Here is a 17,216-nt window from a genome sequence, read left to right as displayed (position 1 = left end):
AGAAATAAAAATGTGGATGTCTTTATCTAGACAAGCAATTTTTCTGTTTTAAGGATAATTCAATTCTGTTTGTGTTTTCACTCAGTCAGATGTAGTGCACATGACATCAGAAGGCCTCTGAAGCACAATCCTTCAATAGCTCAGCTGGTAGAGCAGAGGACTGTAGAGGAAATTGGTAGAGAAATCCTTAGGTCGCTGGTTCAACTCCAGCTCAAAGGAAAGTTTTTCATATCATTTTAGAGGGCAATTTCTGACATATTAAATACCCAGAAATATGCATGACTCATGCTGTTTATCTTTAATAGTCAGAGAAACTGTAACTTGTTTTCATTTCTGCTGCTGTTAATCATCCTGCATGCTGCTGAGCCTCTAGTAGGGCAATTATGGTTTCTGTGCTCTGTTGAAGTACAGTGCAGAGGCAGGTGATAGAGACACGAGTTCTGTTACTGGGAATACTTTCCATAGCTCTTTGCAACTCATTAAAATGGAAATGAGAATCTTTTCCACTTCTTGGAAAGTGGCCTCCAGACATCACACATGGATTTATTGCATTGTTACCTATCCTGCTGGATTGGCATTTACAAATCTGCAAGTGGTCAGGGACGTGCCGTGATGATGCAAATCACATTATCAAACATTGCCCACCTCACTGATCACTGAGTGGTCTGGAGCGTGATGATGAAATTAGTGTCATCTTAGGCCATGCCAAACCCACTCCATGTCACCACCTGGTTAAATATGAAATACACAGAGAGTTAAGATACATTACAGCAAAGCATGATATATTTGTTCTGCTGCTATGCTGAAACACTCAACGAAAAAGTCCCATATGGTCTAGCGGTTAGGATTCCTGGTTTTCACCCAGGCGGCCCAGGTTCGACTCCCGGTATGGGAAGTTGAAGCTTTTTTGAATGGCAGCAACAGTACCACTTGTTTAATGCTCTGTTGATCTCAGCAACAAAATCCAGGAAAAACTGTGCTTTGGTTATGGAAATGGGATGTGGTCAAATCCACAAGATTTATATACCTACCAACATTTCTGTATCCAAAATTAGGACAGAACTGGTCTGACCCCATATTTCAACATCCATCTTCCAAATTTCGAGTGGGACAACCCTATTTTATATGTAACACATCCTTCATGTGAAAAAAAAGAACTCTTGAACTTGTGGATCAATGGGCTTCCAGGGAGAGTTCACAACTTTTTAATGGTGCAGTAGGGATGTTCTGAATGAAACTAGACTACGCCAATGCTTACAAACCAATAATGTCTGCTTCTGTGCCCAGAATTTCTCCGCTTTCCTTAATCAGCATACAAAGGACAGGTTTAAGACACCACGGATGGGAACTGAAATACAATATTACTTCTGAAATCCCATGGATCTGAACCCATAGAAGATGCATTGTAAAAACAGAGAGTACTGTGAGAAATAGTGGTGGCAGCGTGGACCATTGACTAGAAATCCATTTTTGTCTCACTGGGCAAAAGTTTGACAATTTGTCACCACAATTTCTGGAATTTTCATCAATTAAAAAAGTCAAGCTAAATTGGAGAACGCAGAAGAGGTTGAAAATTTTCCAGCATGTTTAATCTTGACGTAAAGGCGTCTGCAGTTGGAAAATCTAAGGAAGCTGTTTTCCCAACTATTTCTGAAGCTAATTAATTCAAAATGAACAAATAAAAATCAAACTTTTAATGATGTATTACCAATTATTAAATATGACAATTTTTACAACTTTTGATGAGCAAGTAGACCAGAAATAAAAATGTGGATCTCTTTATCTAGACAAGCAATTTTTCTGTTTTATGGATAATTCAATTCTGTTTGTGTTTTCACTCAGTCAGATGTAGTGCACATGACATCAGAAACTCTCTAAAGCACAATCCTTCGATAGCTCAGCTGGTAGAGCGGAGGACTGTAGAGGAAATTGGTACAGAAATCCTTAGGTCGCTGGTTCAACTCCGGCTCGAAGGAAAGTTTTTCATATCATTTTAGAGGGCAATTTCTGACATATTAAATACCCAGAAATATGCATGACTCTTGCTGTTTATCTTTAATAGTCAGAGAAACTGTAACTTGTTTTCATTTCTGCTGCCTGTTAATCATCCTGCATGCTGCTGAGCCTCTAGTAGGGCAATTATGGTTTCTGTGCTCTGTTGAAGTACAGTGCAGAGGCAGGTGATAGAGACACGAGTTCTGTTACTGGGGATACTTTCCATAGCTCTTTGCAACTCATTAAAATGGAAATGAGAACCTTTTCCACTTCTTGGAAAGTGGCCTCCAGACATCACACATGGATTGATTGCATTGTTACCTATCCTGCTGGATTGGCATTTACAAATCTGCAAGTGGTCAGGGACGTGCCGTGATGATGCAAATCACATCATCAAACATTGCCCCCCTCACTGGTCACTGAGTGGTCTGGAGCGTGATGATGAAATTAGTGTCATCTTAGGCCATGCCAAACCCACTCCATGTCACCACCTGGTTAAATATGAAATACACAGAGAGTTAAGATAGATTACAGCAAAGCATGATATATTTGTTCTGCTGCTATGCTGAAACACTCAACGGAAAAGTCCCATATGGTCTAGCAGTTGGGATTCCTGGTTTTCACCCAGGTGGCCCGGGTTCAACTCCCAGTATGGGAAGTTGAAGCTTTTTTGAATGGCAGCAACAGTACCACTTGTTTAATGCTCTGTTGATCTCAGCAACAAAATCCAGGAGAAACTGTGCTTTGGTTATGGAAATGGGATGTGGTCAAATCCACAGTATTTATATACCTCCCAACATTTCTGTATCCAAAATTAGGACAGAACTGGTCTGACCCCATATTTCAACATCCATCTTCCAAATTTCGAGTGGGACAACCCTATTTTATATGTAACACATCCTTCATGTGAAAAAAAAGAACTCTTGAACTTGTGGATCAATGGGTTTCCAGGGAGAGTTCACAACTTTTTAATGGTGCAGTAGGGATGTTCTGAATGAAACTAGACTACGCCAATGCTTACAAACCAATAATGTCTGCTTCTGTGCCCAGAATTTCTCCGCTTTCCTTAATCAGCATACAAAGGACAGGTTTAAGACACCACGGATGGGAACTGAAATACAATATTACTTCTGACATCCCATGGATCTGAACCCATAGAAGATGCATTGTAAAAACAGAGAGTACTGTGAGAAATAGTGGTGGCAGCGTGGACCATTGACTAGAAATCCATTTTTGTCTCACTGGGCAAAAGTTTGACAATTTGTCACCACAATTTCTGGAATTTTCATCAATTAAAAAAGTCAAGCTAAATTGGAGAACGCAGAAGAGGTTGAACATTTTCCAGCATTTTTAATCTTGACGTAAAGGCGTCTGCAGTTGGAAAATCTAAGGAAGCTGTTTTCCCAACTATTTCTGAAGCTAATTAATTCAAAATGAACAAATAAAAATCAAACTTTTAATGATGTATTATCAATTATTAAATATGACAATTTTTACAACTTTTGATGAGCAAGTAGACCAGAAATAAAAATGTGGATCTCTTTATCTAGACAAGCATTTTTTCTGTTTTATGGATATTTCAATTCTGTTTGTGTTTTCACTCAGTCAGATGTAGTGCACATGACATCAGATATCCTCTAAAGCACAATCCTTCGATAACTCAGCTGGTAGAGTGGAGGACTGTAGAGGAAATTGATACAGAAATCCTTAGGTCGCTGGTTCAACTCCGGCTCGAAGGAAAGTTTTTCATATCATTTTAGAGGGCAATTTCTGACATATTAAATACCCAGAAATATGCATGACTCATGCTGTTTATCTTTAATAGTCAGAGAAACTGTAACTTGTTTTCATTTCTGCTGCCTGTTAATCATCCAGCATGCTGCTGAGCCTCTAGAAGGGCAATTATAGTTTCTGTGCTCTGTTGAAGTACAGTGCAGAGGCAGGTGATAGAGACACGAGTTCTGTTACTGGGGATACTTTCCATAGCTCTTTGCAACTCATTAAAATGGAAATGAGAACCTTTTCCACTTCTTGGAAAGTGGCCTCCAGACATCACACATGGATTTATTGCATTGTTACCTATCCTGCTGGATTGGCATTTACAAATCTGCAAGTGGTCAGGGACGTGCCGTGATGATGCAAATCACATCATCAAACATTGCCCACCTCACTGATCACTGAGTGGTCTGGAGCGTGATGATGAAATTAGTGTCATCTTAGGCCATGCCAAACCCACTCCATGTCACCACCTGGTTAAATATGAAATACACAGAGAGTTAAGATACATTACAGCAAAGCATGATATATTTGTTCTGCTGCTATGCTGAAACACTCAACGGAAAAGTCCCATATGGTCTAGCAGTTAGGATTCCTGGTTTTCACCCAGGCGGCCCGGGTTCGACTCCCGGTATGGGAAGTTGACGCTTTTTTGAATGGCAGCAACAGTACCATTTGTTTAATGCTCTGTTGATCTCAGCAACAAAATCCAGGAGAAACTGTGCTTTGGTTATGGAAATGGGATGTGGTCAAATCCACAGGATTTATATACCTCCCAACATTTTTGTATCCAAAATTAGGACAGAACTGGTCTGACCCCATATTTCAACATCCATCTTCCAAATTTCGAGTGGGACAACCCTATTTTATATGTAACACATCCTTCATGTGAAAAAAAAGAACTCTTGAACTTGTGGATCAATGGGTTTCCAGGGAGAGTTCACAACTTTTTAATGGTGCAGTAGGGATGTTCTGAATGAAACTAGACTACGCAAATGCTTATAAACCAATAATGTCTGCTTCTGTGCCCAGAATTTCTCCGCTTTCCTTAATCAGCATACAAAGGACAGGTTTAAGAGACCACGGATGGGAACTGAAATACAATATTACTTCTGAAATCCCATGGATCTGAACCCATAGAAGATGCATTATAAAAACAGAGTACTGTGAAAAATAGTGGTGGCAGTGTGGACCATTGACTAGAAATCCATTTTTGTCTCACTGGGCAAAAGTTTGACAATTTGTCACCACAATTTCTGGAATTTTCATCAATTAAAAAAGTCAAGCTAAATTGGAGAAAGCAGAAGAGGTTGAAAATTTTCCAGCATTTTTAATCTTGACGTAAAGGCGTCTGCAGTTGGAAAATCTAAGGAAGCTGTTTTCCCAACTATTTCTGAAGCTAATTAATTCAAAATGAACAAATAAAAATCAAACTTTTAATGATATTACCAATTATTAAATATGACAATTTTTACAACTTTTGATGAGCAAGTAGACCAGAAATAAAAATGTGGATCTCTTTATCTAGACAAGCAATTTTTCTGTTTTATGGATATTTCAATTCTGTTTGTGTTTTCTCTCAGTCAGATGTAGTGCACATGACATCAGAAACTCTCTAAAGCACAATCCTTCGATAGCTCAGCTGGTAGAGCAGAGGAACGTAGAGGAAATTGGTACAGAAATCCTTAGGTTGCTGGTTCAACTCAAGCTGAAATGAAAGTTTTTCATATCATTTTAGAGGGCAATTTCTGACATATTAAATACCCAGAAATATGCATGACTCATGCTGTTTATCTTTAATAGTCAGAGAAACTGTAACTTGTTTTCATTTCTGCTGCCTGTTAATCATCCTGCATGCTGCTGAGCCTCTAGTAGGGCAATTATGGTTTCTGTGCTCTGTTGAAGTACAGTGCAGAGGCAGGTGATAGAGACACGAGTTCTGTTACTGGGGATACTTTCCATAGCTCTTTGCAACTCATTAAAATGGAAATGAGAACCTTTTCCACTTCTTGGAAAGTGGCCTACAGACATCACACATGGATTTATTGCATTGTTACCTATCCTGCTGGATTGGCATTTACAAATCTGCAAGTGGTCAGGGACGTGCCGTGATGATGCAAATCACATCATCAAACATTGCCCACCTCACTGATCACTGAGTGGTCTGGAGCGTGATGATGAAATTAGTGTCATCTTAGGCCATGCCAAACCCACTACATGTCACCACCTGGTTAAATATGAAATACACAGAGAGTTAAGATACATTACAGCAAAGCATGATATATTTATTCTGCTGCTATGCTGAAAAAGTCCCATATGGTCTAGCGGTTAGGATTCCTGGTTTTCACCCAGGCGGCCCGGGTTCGACTCCCGGTATGGGAAGTTGAAGCTTTTTTGAATGGCAGCAACAGTACCACTTGTTTAATGCTCTGTTGATCTCAGCAACAAAATCCAGGAAAAACTGTGCTTTGGTTATGGAAATGGGATGTGGTCAAATCCACAGGATTTATATACCTCCCAACATTTCTGTATCCAAAATTAGGACAGAACTGGTCTGACCCCATATTTCAACATCCATCTTCCAAATTTCGAGTGGGACAACCCTATTTTATATGTAACACATCCTTCATGTGAAAAAAAAGAACTCTTGAACTTGTGGATCAATGGGTTTCCAGGGAGAGTTCACAACTTTTTAATGGTGCAGTAGGGATGTTCTGAATGAAACTAGACTACGCAAATGCTTATAAACCAATAATGTCTGCTTCTGTGCCCAGAATTTCTCCGCTTTCCTTAATCAGCATACAAAGGACAGGTTTAAGAGACCATGGATGGGAACTGAAATACAATATTACTTCTGAAATCCCATGGATCTGAACCCATAGAAGATGCATTGTAAAAACAGAGAGTACTGTGAGAAATAGTGGTGGCAGCGTGGACCATTGACTAGAAATCCATTTTTGTCTCACTGGGCAAAAGTTTGACAATTTGTCACCACAATTTCTGGAATTTTCATCAATTAAAAAAGTCAAGCTAAATTGGAGAACGCAGAAGAGGGTGAAAATTTTCCAGCATTTTTAATCTTGACGTAAAGGCGTCTACAGTTGGAAAATCTAAGGAAGCTGTTTTCCAAACTATTTCTGAAGCTAATTAATTCAAAATGAACAAATAAAAACCAAACTTTTAATGATGTATTACCAATTATTAAATATGAAAATTTTTACAACTTTTGATGAGCAAGTAGACCAGAAATAAAAATGTGGATCTCTTTATCTAGACAAGCAATTTTTCTGTTTTATGGATAATTCAATTTTGTTTGTGTTTTCACTCAGTCAGATGTAGTGCACATGACATCAGAAGTCCTCTAAAGCACAATCCTTCGATAGCTCAGCTGGTAAAGCGGAGGACTGTAGAGGAAATTGGTACAGAAATCCTTAGGTCGCTGGTTCAACTCTGGCTCGAAGGAAAGTTTTTCATATCATTTTAGAGGGCAATTTCTGACATATTAAATACCCAGAAATATGCATGGCTCATGCTGTTTATCTTTAATAGTCAGAGAAACTGTAACTTGTTTTCATTTCTGCTGCCTGTTAATCATCCTGCATGCTGCTGAGCCTCTAATAGGGCAATTATGGTTTCTGTGCTCTGTTGAAGTACAGTGCAGAGGCAGGTGATAGAGACACGAGTTCTGTTACTGGGGATACTTTCCATAGCTCTTTGCAACTCATTAAAATGGAAATGAGAACCTTTTCCACTTCTTGGAAAGTGGCCTCCAGACATCACACATGGATTTATTGCATTGTTACCTATCCTGCTGGATTGGCATTTACAAATCTGCAAGTGGTCAGGGACGTGCCGTGATGATGCATATCACATCATCAAACATTGCCCACCTCACTAATCACTGAGTGGTCTGGAGCGTGATGATGAAATTAGTGTCATCTTAGGCCATGCCAAACCCACTCCATGTCACCACCTGGTTAAATATGAAATACACAGAGAGTTAAGATACATTACAGGAAAGCATGATATATTTGTTCTGCTGCTATGCTGAAACACCTTAATGAAAAAGTCCCATATGGTCTAGCGGTTAGGATTCCTGGTTTTCACCCAGGCGGCCCGGGTTCGACTCCCGGTATGGGAAGTTGAAGCTTTTTTGAATGGCAGCAACAGTACCACTTGTTTAATGCTCTGTTGATCTCAGCAACAAAATCCAGGAGAAACTGTGCTTTGGTTATGGAAATGGGATGTGGTGAAAACCACAGTATTTATATACCTCCCAACATTTCTGTATCCAAAATTAGGACAGAACTGGTCTGACCCCATATTTCAACATCCATCTTCCAAATTTCGAGTGGGACAACCCTATTTTATATGTAACACATCCTTCATGTGAAAAAAAAGAACTCTTGAACTTGTGGATCAATGGGTTTCCAGGGAGAGTTCACAACTTTTTAATGGTGTAGTAGGGATGTTCTGAATGAAACTAGACTACGCCAATGCTTACAAACCAATAATGTCTGCTTCTGTGCCCAGAATTTCTCCTCTTTCCTTAATCAGCATATAAAAGACAGGTTTAAGAGACTACGGATGTGAACTGAAATACAATATTACTTCTGAAATCCCATGGATCTGAACACATAGAAGATGCAATGTAAAAACAGAGAGTACTGTGAGAAATAGTGGTGGCAGCGTGGACCATTGACTAGAAATCCATTTTTGTCTCACTGGGCAAAAGTTTGACAATTTGTCACCACAATTTCTGGAATTTTCATCAATTAAAAAAGTCAAGCTAAATTGGAGAATGCAGAAGAGGTTGAAAATTTTCCAGCATTTTTAATCTTGACGTAAAGGCGTCTGCAGTTGGAAAATCTAAGGAAGCTGTTTTCCCAACTATTTCTGAAGCTAATTAATTCAAAATGAACAAATAAAAATCAAACTTTTAATGATGTATTACCAATTATTAAACATGACAATTTTTACAACTTTTGATGAGCAAGTAGACCAGAAATAAAAATGTGGATCTCTTTATCTAGACAAGCAATTTTTCTGTTTTATGGATAATTCAATTCTGTTTGTGTTTTCACTCAGTCAGATGTAGTGCACATGACATCAGAAGTCCTCTAAAGCACAATCCTTCGATAGCTCAGCTGGTAGAGCGGAGGACTGTAGAGGAAATTGGTACAGAAATCCTTAGGTTGCTGGTTCAACTCCGGCTTGAAGGAAAGTTTTTCATATCATTTTAGAGGGCAATTTCTGACATATTAAATAGCCAGAAATATGCATGACTCATGCTGTTTATCTTTAATAGTCAGAGAAACTGTAACTTGTTTTCATTTCTGCTGCCTGTTAATCATCCTGCATGCTGCTGAGCCTCTAGTAGGGCAATTATGGTTTCTGTGCTCTGTTGAAGTACAGTGCAGAGGCAGGTGATAGAGACACGAGTTCTGTTACTGGGGATACTTTCCATAGCTCTTTGCAACTCATTAAAATGGAAATGAGAACCTTTTCCACTTCTTGGAAAGTGGCCTCCAGACATCACACATGGATTTATTGCATTGTTACCTATCCTGCTGGATTGGCATTTACAAATCTGCAAGTGGTCAGGGACGTGCCGTGATGATGCATATCACATCATCAAACATTGCCCACCTCACTAATCACTGAGTGGTCTGGAGCGTGATGATGAAATTAGTGTCATCTTAGGCCATGCCAAACCCACTCCATGTCACCACCTGGTTAAATATGAAATACACAGAGAGTTAAGATACATTACAGGAAAGCATGATATATTTGTTCTGCTGCTATGCTGAAACACCTTAATGAAAAAGTCCCATATGGTCTAGCGGTTAGGATTCCTGGTTTTCACCCAGGCGGCCCGGGTTCGACTCCCGGTATGGGAAGTTGAAGCTTTTTTGAATGGCAGCAACAGTACCACTTGTTTAATGCTCTGTTGATCTCAGCAACAAAATCCAGGAGAAACTGTGCTTTGGTTATGGAAATGGGATGTGGTGAAAACCACAGTATTTATATACCTCCCAACATTTCTGTATCCAAAATTAGGACAGAACTGGTCTGACCCCATATTTCAACATCCATCTTCCAAATTTCGAGTGGGACAACCCTATTTTATATGTAACACATCCTTCATGTGAAAAAAAAGAACTCTTGAACTTGTGGATCAATGGGTTTCCAGGGAGAGTTCACAACTTTTTAATGGTGCAGTAGGGATGTTCTGAATGAAACTAGACTACGCCAATGCTTACAAACCAATAATGTCTGCTTCTGTGCCCAGAATTTCTCCTCTTTCCTTAATCAGCATATAAAAGACAGGTTTAAGAGACTACGGATGTGAACTGAAATACAATATTACTTCTGAAATCCCATGGATCTGAACACATAGAAGATGCAATGTAAAAACAGAGAGTACTGTGAGAAATAGTGGTGGCAGCGTGGACCATTGACTAGAAATCCATTTTTGTCTCACTGGGCAAAAGTTTGACAATTTGTCACCACAATTTCTGGAATTTTCATCAATTAAAAAAGTCAAGCTAAATTGGAGAATGCAGAAGAGGTTGAAAATTTTCCAGCATTTTTAATCTTGACGTAAAGGCGTCTGCAGTTGGAAAATCTAAGGAAGCTGTTTTCCCAACTATTTCTGAAGCTAATTAATTCAAAATGAACAAATAAAAATCAAACTTTTAATGATGTATTACCAATTATTAAACATGACAATTTTTACAACTTTTGATGAGCAAGTAGACCAGAAATAAAAATGTGGATCTCTTTATCTAGACAAGCAATTTTTCTGTTTTATGGATAATTCAATTCTGTTTGTGTTTTCACTCAGTCAGATGTAGTGCACATGACATCAGAAGTCCTCTAAAGCACAATCCTTCGATAGCTCAGCTGGTAAAGCCGAGGACTGTAGAGGAAATTGGTACAGAAATCCTTAGGTCGCTGGTTCAACTCCGGCTTGAAGGAAAGTTTTTCATATCATTTTAGAGGGCAATTTCTGACATATTAAATAGCCAGAAATATGCATGACTCATGCTGTTTATCTTTAATAGTCAGAGAAACTGTAACTTGTTTTCATTTCTGCTGCCTGTTAATCATCCTGCATGCTGCTGAGCCTCTAGTAGGGCAATTATGGTTTCTGTGCTCTGTTGAAGTACAGTGCAGAGGCAGGTGATAGAGACACGAGTTCTGTTACTGGGGATACTTTCCATAGCTCTTTGCAACTCATTAAAATGGAAATGAGAACCTTTTCCACTTCTTGGAAAGTGGCCTCCAGACATCACACATGGATTTATTGCATTGTTACCTATCCTGCTGGATTGGCATTTACAAATCTGCAAGTGGTCAGGGACGTGCCGTGATGATGCAAATCACATCATCAAACATTGCCCACCTCACTAATCACTGAGTGGTCTGAAGCGTGATGATGAAATTAGTGTCATCTTAGGCCATGCCAAACCCACTCCATGTCACCACCTGGTTAAATATGAAATACACAGAGAGTTAAGATACATTACAGCAAAGCATGATATATTTGTTCTGCTGCTATGCTGAAACACTCAACGGAAAAGTCCCATATGGTCTAGCAGTTAGGATTCCTGGTTTTCACCCAGGTGGCCCGGGCTCGACTCCCGGTATGGGAAGTTGAAGCTTTTTTGAATGGCAGCAACAGTACCACTTGTTTAATGCTCTGTTGATCTCAGCAACAAAATCCAGGAGAAACTGTGCTTTGGTTATGGAAATGGGATGTGGTCAAATCCACAGTATTTATATACCTCCCAACATTTCTGTATCCAAAATTAGGACAGAACTGGTCTGACCCCATATTTCAACATCCATCTTCCAAATTTCGAGTGGGACAACCCTATTTTATATGTAACACATCCTTCATGTGAAAAAAAAAAAAACTCTTGAACTTGTGGATCAATGGGTTTCCAGGGAAGGTTCACAACTTTTTAATGGTGCAGTAGGGATGTTCTGAATGAAACTAGACTACGCCAATGCTTACAAACCAATAATGTCTGCTTCTGTGCCCAGAATTTCTCCTCTTTCCTTAATCAGCATATAAAAGACAGGTTTAAGAGACTACGGATGTGAACTGAAATACAATATTACTTCTGAAATCCCATGGATCTGAACACATAGAAGATGCAATGTAAAAACAGAGAGTACTGTGAGAAATAGTGGTGGCAGCGTGGACCATTGACTAGAAATCCATTTTTGTCTCACTGGGCAAAAGTTTGACAATTTGTCACCACAATTTCTGGAATTTTCATCAATTAAAAAAGTCAAGCTAAATTGGAGAACGCAGAAGAGGTTGAAAATTTTCCAGCATTTTTAATCTTGACGTAAAGGCGTCTGCAGTTGGAAAATCTAAGGAAGCTGTTTTCCTAACTATTTCTGAAGCTAATTAATTCAAAATGAACAAATAAAAATCAAATTTTTAATGATGTATTACCAATTATTAAATATGACAATTTTTACAACTTTTGATGAGCAAGTAGACCAGAAATAAAAATGTGGATCTCTTTATCTAGACAAGCAATTTTTCTGTTTTATGGATATTTCAATTCTGTTTGTGTTTTCACTCAGTCAGATGTAGTGCACATGACATCTGAAATCCTCTAAAGCACATTCCTTCGATAGCTCAGCTGGTAGAGCGGAGGACTGTAGAGGAAATTGGTACAGAAATCCTTAGGTCGCTGGTTCAACTCCGGCTCGAAGGAAAGTTTTTCATATCAGTTTAGAGGGCAATTTCTGACATATTAAATACCCAGAAATATGCATGACTCATGCTGTTTATCTTTAATAGTCAGAGAAACTGTAACTTGTTTTCATTTCTGCTGCCTGTTAATCTTCCTGCATGCTGCTGAGCCTCTAGTAGGGCAATTATGGTTTCTGTGCTCTGTTGAAGTACAGTGCAGAGGCAGGTGATAGAGACACGAGTTCTTTTACTGGGGATACTTTCCATAGCTCTTTGCAACTCATTAAAATGGAAATGAGAACCTTTTCCACTTCTTGGAAAGTGGCCTACAGACATCACACATGGATTTATTGCATTGTTACCTATCCTGCTGGATTGGCATTTACAAATCTGCAAGTGGTCAGGGACGTGCCGTGATGATGCAAATCACATCATCAAACATTGCCCACCTCACTGATCACTGAGTGGTCTGGAGCGTGATGATGAAATTAGTGTCATCTTAGGCCATGCCAAACCCACTCCATGTCACCACCTGGTTAAATATAAAATACACAGAGAGTTAAGATACATTACAGCAAAGCATGATATATTTGTTCTGCTGCTATGCTGAAACACTCAACGGAAAAGTCCCATATGGTCTAGCAGTTAGGATTCCTGGTTTTCACCCAGGTGGCCCGGGTTCGACTCCCGGTATGGGAAGTTGAAGCTTTTTTGAATGGCAGCAACAGTACCACTTGTTTAATGCTCTGTTGATCTCAGCAACAAAATCCAGGAGAAACTGTGCTTTGGTTATGGAAATGGGATGTGGTGAAATCCACAGTATTTATATACCTCCCAACATTTCTGTATCCAAAATTAGGACAGAACTGGTCTGACCCCATATTTCAACATCCATCTTCCAAATTTCGAGTGGGACAACCCTATTTTATATGTAACACATCCTTCATGTGAAAAAAAAGAACTCTTGAACTTGTGGATCAATGGGTTTCCAGGGAGAGTTCACAACTTTTTAATGGTGCAGTAGGGATGTTCTGAATGAAACTAGACTACGCCAATGCTTACAAACCAATAATGTCTGCTTCTGTGCCCAGAATTTCTCCTCTTTCCTTAATCAGCATATAAAAGACAGGTTTAAGAGACTACGGATGTGAACTGAAATACAATATTACTTCTGAAATCTCATGGATCTGAACACATAGAAGATGCAATGTAAAAACAGAGAGTACTGTGAGAAATAGTGGTGGCAGCGTGGACCATTGACTAGAAATCCATTTTTGTCTCACTGGGCAAAAGTTTGACAATTTGTCACCACAATTTCTGGAATTTTCATCAATTAAAAAAGTCAAGCTAAATTGGAGAATGCAGAAGAGGTTGAAAATTTTCCAGCATTTTTAATCTTGACGTAAAGGCGTCTGCAGTTGGAAAATCTAAGGAAGCTGTTTTCCCAACTATTTCTGAAGCTAATTAATTCAAAATGAACAAATAAAAATCAAACTTTTAATGATGTATTACCAATTATTAAACATGACAATTTTTACAACTTTTGATGAGCAAGTAGACCAGAAATAAAAATGTGGATCTCTTTATCTAGACAAGCAATTTTTCTGTTTTATGGATAATTCAATTCTGTTTGTGTTTTCACTCAGTCAGATGTAGTGCACATGACATCAGAAGTCCTCTAAAGCACAATCCTTCGATAGCTCAGCTGGTAGAGCGGAGGACTGTAGAGGAAATTGGTACAGAAATCCTTAGGTCGCTGGTTCAACTCCGGCTCGAAGGAAAGTTTTTCATATCATTTTAGAGGGCAATTTCTGACATATTAAATAGCCAGAAATATGCATGACTCATGCTGTTTATCTTTAATAGTCAGAGAAACTGTAACTTGTTTTCATTTCTGCTGCCTGTTAATCATCCTGCATGCTGCTGAGCCTCTAGTAGGGCAATTATGGTTTCTGTGCTTTGTTGAAGTACAGTGCAGAGGCAGGTGATAGAGACACGAGTTCTGTTACTGGGGATACTTTCCATAGCTCTTTGCAACTCATTAAAATGGAAATGAGAACCTTTTCCACTTCTTGGAAAGTGGCCTACAGACATCACACATGGATTTATTGCATTGTTACCTATCCTGCTGGATTGGCATTTACAAATCTGCAAGTGGTCAGGGACGTGCCGTGATGATGCAAATCACATCATCAAACATTGCCCACCTCACTGATCACTGAGTGGTCTGGAGCGTGATGATGAAATTAGTGTCATCTTAGGCCATGCCAAACCCACTCCATGTCACCACCTGGTTAAATATGAAATACACAGAGAGTTAAGATACATTACAGCAAAGCATGATATATTTGTTCTGCTGCTATGCTGAAACACTCAACAGAAAAGTCCCATATGGTCTAGCAGTTAGGATTCCTGGTTTTCACCCAGGTGGCCCGGGTTCGACTCCCGGTATGGGAAGTTGAAGCTTTTTTGAATGGCAGCAACAGTACCACTTGTTTAATGCTCTGTTGATCTCAGCAACAAAATCCAGGAGAAACTGTGCTTTGGTTATGGAAATGGGATGTGGTCAAATCCACAGTATTTATATACCTCCCAACATTTCTGTATCCAAAATTAGGACAGAACTGGTCTGACCCCATATTTCAACATCCATCTTCCAAATTTCGAGTGGGACAACCCTATTTTATATGTAACACATCCTTCATGTGAAAAAAAAAAAAACTCTTGAACTTGTGGATCAATGGGTTTCCAGGGAAGGTTCACAACTTTTTAATGGTGCAGTAGGGATGTTCTGAATGAAACTAGACTACGCCAATGCTTACAAACCAATAATGTCTGCTTCTGTGCCCAGAATTTCTCCTCTTTCCTTAATCAGCATATAAAAGACAGGTTTAAGAGACTACGGATGTGAACTGAAATACAATATTACTTCTGAAATCCCATGGATCTGAACACATAGAAGATGCAATGTAAAAACAGAGAGTACTGTGAGAAATAGTGGTGGCAGCGTGGACCATTGACTAGAAATCCATTTTTGTCTCACTGGGCAAAAGTTTGACAATTTGTCACCACAATTTCTGGAATTTTCATCAATTAAAAAAGTCAAGCTAAATTGGAGAACGCAGAAGAGGTTGAAAATTTTCCAGCATTTTTAATCTTGACGTAAAGGCGTCTGCAGTTGGAAAATCTAAGGAAGCTGTTTTCCTAACTATTTCTGAAGCTAATTAATTCAAAATGAACAAATAAAAATCAAACTTTTAATGATGTATTACCAATTATTAAATATGACAATTTTTACAACTTTTGATGAGCAAGTAGACCAGAAATAAAAATGTGGATCTCTTTATCTAGACAAGCAATTTTTCTGTTTTATGGATATTTCAATTCTGTTTGTGTTTTCACTCAGTCAGATGTAGTGCACATGACATCAGAAATCCTCTAAAGCACATTCCTTCGATAGCTCAGCTGGTAGAGCGGAGGACTGTAGAGGAAATTGGTACAGAAATCCTTAGGTTGCTGGTTCAACTCCGGCTCGAAGGAAAGTTTTTCATATCAGTTTAGAGGGCAATTTCTGACATATTAAATACCCAGAAATATGCATGACTCATGCTGTTTATCTTTAATAGTCAGAGAAACTGTAACTTGTTTTCATTTCTGCTGCCTGTTAATCTTCCTGCATGCTGCTGAGCCTCTAGTAGGGCAATTATGGTTTCTGTGCTCTGTTGAAGTACAGTGCAGAGGCAGGTGATAGAGACACGAGTTCTTTTACTGGGGATACTTTCCATAGCTCTTTGCAACTCATTAAAATGGAAATGAGAACCTTTTCCACTTCTTGGAAAGTGGCCTACAGACATCACACATGGATTTATTGCATTGTTACCTATCCTGCTGGATTGGCATTTACATATCTGCAAGTGGTCAGGGACGTGCCGTGATGATGCAAATCACATCATCAAACATTGCCCACCTCACTGATCACTGAGTGGTCTGGAGCGTGATGATGAAATTAGTGTCATCTTAGGCCATGCCAAACCCACTCCATGTCACCACCTGGTTAAATATAAAATACACAGAGAATTAAGATACATTACAGCAAAGCATGATATATTTGTTCTGCTGCTATGCTGAAACACTCAACGGAAAAGTCCCATATGGTCTAGCAGTTAGGATTCCTGGTTTTCACCCAGGTGGCCCGGGTTCGACTCCCGGTATGGGAAGTTGAAGCTTTTTTGAATGGCAGCAACAGTACCACTTGTTTAATGCTCTGTTGATCTCAGCAACAAAATCCAGGAGAAACTGTGCTTTGGTTATGGAAATGGGATGTGGTCAAATCCACAGTATTTATATACCTCCCAACATTTCTGTTTCCAAAATTAGGACAGAACTGGTCTGACCCCATATTTCAACATCCATCTTCCAAATTTCGAGTGGGACAACCCTATTTTATATGTAACACATCCTTCATGTGAAAAAAAAGAACTCTTGAACTTGTGGATCAATGGGTTTCCAGGGAGAGTTCACAACTTTTTAATGGTGCAGTAGGGATGTTCTGAATGAAACTAGACTACGCCAATGCTTACAAACCAATAATGTCTGCTTCTGTGCCCAGAATTTCTCCGCTTTCCTTAATCAGCATACAAAGGACAGGTTTAAGAGACCACGGATGGGAACTGAAATACAATATTACTTCTGAAATCCCATGGATCTGAACCCATAGAAGATGCAT

The 17,216-nt window shown here is 39.1% G+C and overlaps 14 non-coding genes across 14 annotated transcripts; all 14 read left to right on the top strand.

Moving 5' to 3' along the window:
- Nucleotides 1-823: 823 nt before the first annotated feature.
- Nucleotides 824-895, top strand: TRNAE-UUC (transfer RNA glutamic acid (anticodon UUC)). Its single transcript has one exon. It is a non-coding gene; the product is annotated as a tRNA-Glu (tRNA).
- Nucleotides 896-1,886: 991 nt separating this feature from the next.
- Nucleotides 1,887-1,976, top strand: TRNAY-GUA (transfer RNA tyrosine (anticodon GUA)). Its single transcript is given in 2 exon segments — nt 1,887-1,923; nt 1,941-1,976. It is a non-coding gene; the product is annotated as a tRNA-Tyr (tRNA).
- Nucleotides 1,977-3,644: 1,668 nt separating this feature from the next.
- Nucleotides 3,645-3,734, top strand: TRNAY-GUA (transfer RNA tyrosine (anticodon GUA)). Its single transcript is given in 2 exon segments — nt 3,645-3,681; nt 3,699-3,734. It is a non-coding gene; the product is annotated as a tRNA-Tyr (tRNA).
- Nucleotides 3,735-4,339: 605 nt separating this feature from the next.
- On the top strand, nt 4,340-4,411 carry TRNAE-UUC (transfer RNA glutamic acid (anticodon UUC)). The gene has a single exon. It is a non-coding gene; the product is annotated as a tRNA-Glu (tRNA).
- A 1,670-nt stretch (nt 4,412-6,081) lies between these two features.
- Nucleotides 6,082-6,153, top strand: TRNAE-UUC (transfer RNA glutamic acid (anticodon UUC)). Its single transcript has one exon. It is a non-coding gene; the product is annotated as a tRNA-Glu (tRNA).
- Nucleotides 6,154-7,840: 1,687 nt separating this feature from the next.
- On the top strand, nt 7,841-7,912 carry TRNAE-UUC (transfer RNA glutamic acid (anticodon UUC)). The gene has a single exon. It is a non-coding gene; the product is annotated as a tRNA-Glu (tRNA).
- Nucleotides 7,913-8,903: 991 nt separating this feature from the next.
- On the top strand, nt 8,904-8,993 carry TRNAY-GUA (transfer RNA tyrosine (anticodon GUA)). Its single transcript is given in 2 exon segments — nt 8,904-8,940; nt 8,958-8,993. It is a non-coding gene; the product is annotated as a tRNA-Tyr (tRNA).
- A 606-nt stretch (nt 8,994-9,599) lies between these two features.
- Nucleotides 9,600-9,671, top strand: TRNAE-UUC (transfer RNA glutamic acid (anticodon UUC)). Its single transcript has one exon. It is a non-coding gene; the product is annotated as a tRNA-Glu (tRNA).
- A 2,751-nt stretch (nt 9,672-12,422) lies between these two features.
- Nucleotides 12,423-12,512, top strand: TRNAY-GUA (transfer RNA tyrosine (anticodon GUA)). The gene is given in 2 exon segments: nt 12,423-12,459; nt 12,477-12,512. It is a non-coding gene; the product is annotated as a tRNA-Tyr (tRNA).
- Nucleotides 12,513-13,117: 605 nt separating this feature from the next.
- On the top strand, nt 13,118-13,189 carry TRNAE-UUC (transfer RNA glutamic acid (anticodon UUC)). Its single transcript has one exon. It is a non-coding gene; the product is annotated as a tRNA-Glu (tRNA).
- A 991-nt stretch (nt 13,190-14,180) lies between these two features.
- Nucleotides 14,181-14,270, top strand: TRNAY-GUA (transfer RNA tyrosine (anticodon GUA)). The gene is given in 2 exon segments: nt 14,181-14,217; nt 14,235-14,270. It is a non-coding gene; the product is annotated as a tRNA-Tyr (tRNA).
- A 605-nt stretch (nt 14,271-14,875) lies between these two features.
- On the top strand, nt 14,876-14,947 carry TRNAE-UUC (transfer RNA glutamic acid (anticodon UUC)). The gene has a single exon. It is a non-coding gene; the product is annotated as a tRNA-Glu (tRNA).
- Nucleotides 14,948-15,940: 993 nt separating this feature from the next.
- Nucleotides 15,941-16,030, top strand: TRNAY-GUA (transfer RNA tyrosine (anticodon GUA)). The gene is given in 2 exon segments: nt 15,941-15,977; nt 15,995-16,030. It is a non-coding gene; the product is annotated as a tRNA-Tyr (tRNA).
- Nucleotides 16,031-16,635: 605 nt separating this feature from the next.
- TRNAE-UUC (transfer RNA glutamic acid (anticodon UUC)) lies at nt 16,636-16,707 on the top strand. The gene has a single exon. It is a non-coding gene; the product is annotated as a tRNA-Glu (tRNA).
- The last annotated feature ends 509 nt before the right edge of the window (nt 16,708-17,216 follow it).

The sequence above is a fragment of the Mixophyes fleayi genome, chromosome 3 (assembly GCF_038048845.1).
Source record: "Mixophyes fleayi isolate aMixFle1 chromosome 3, aMixFle1.hap1, whole genome shotgun sequence".
NCBI lineage: Eukaryota > Metazoa > Chordata > Amphibia > Anura > Limnodynastidae > Mixophyes > Mixophyes fleayi.
This window is presented reverse-complemented; position numbering and strand designations above follow the sequence as displayed.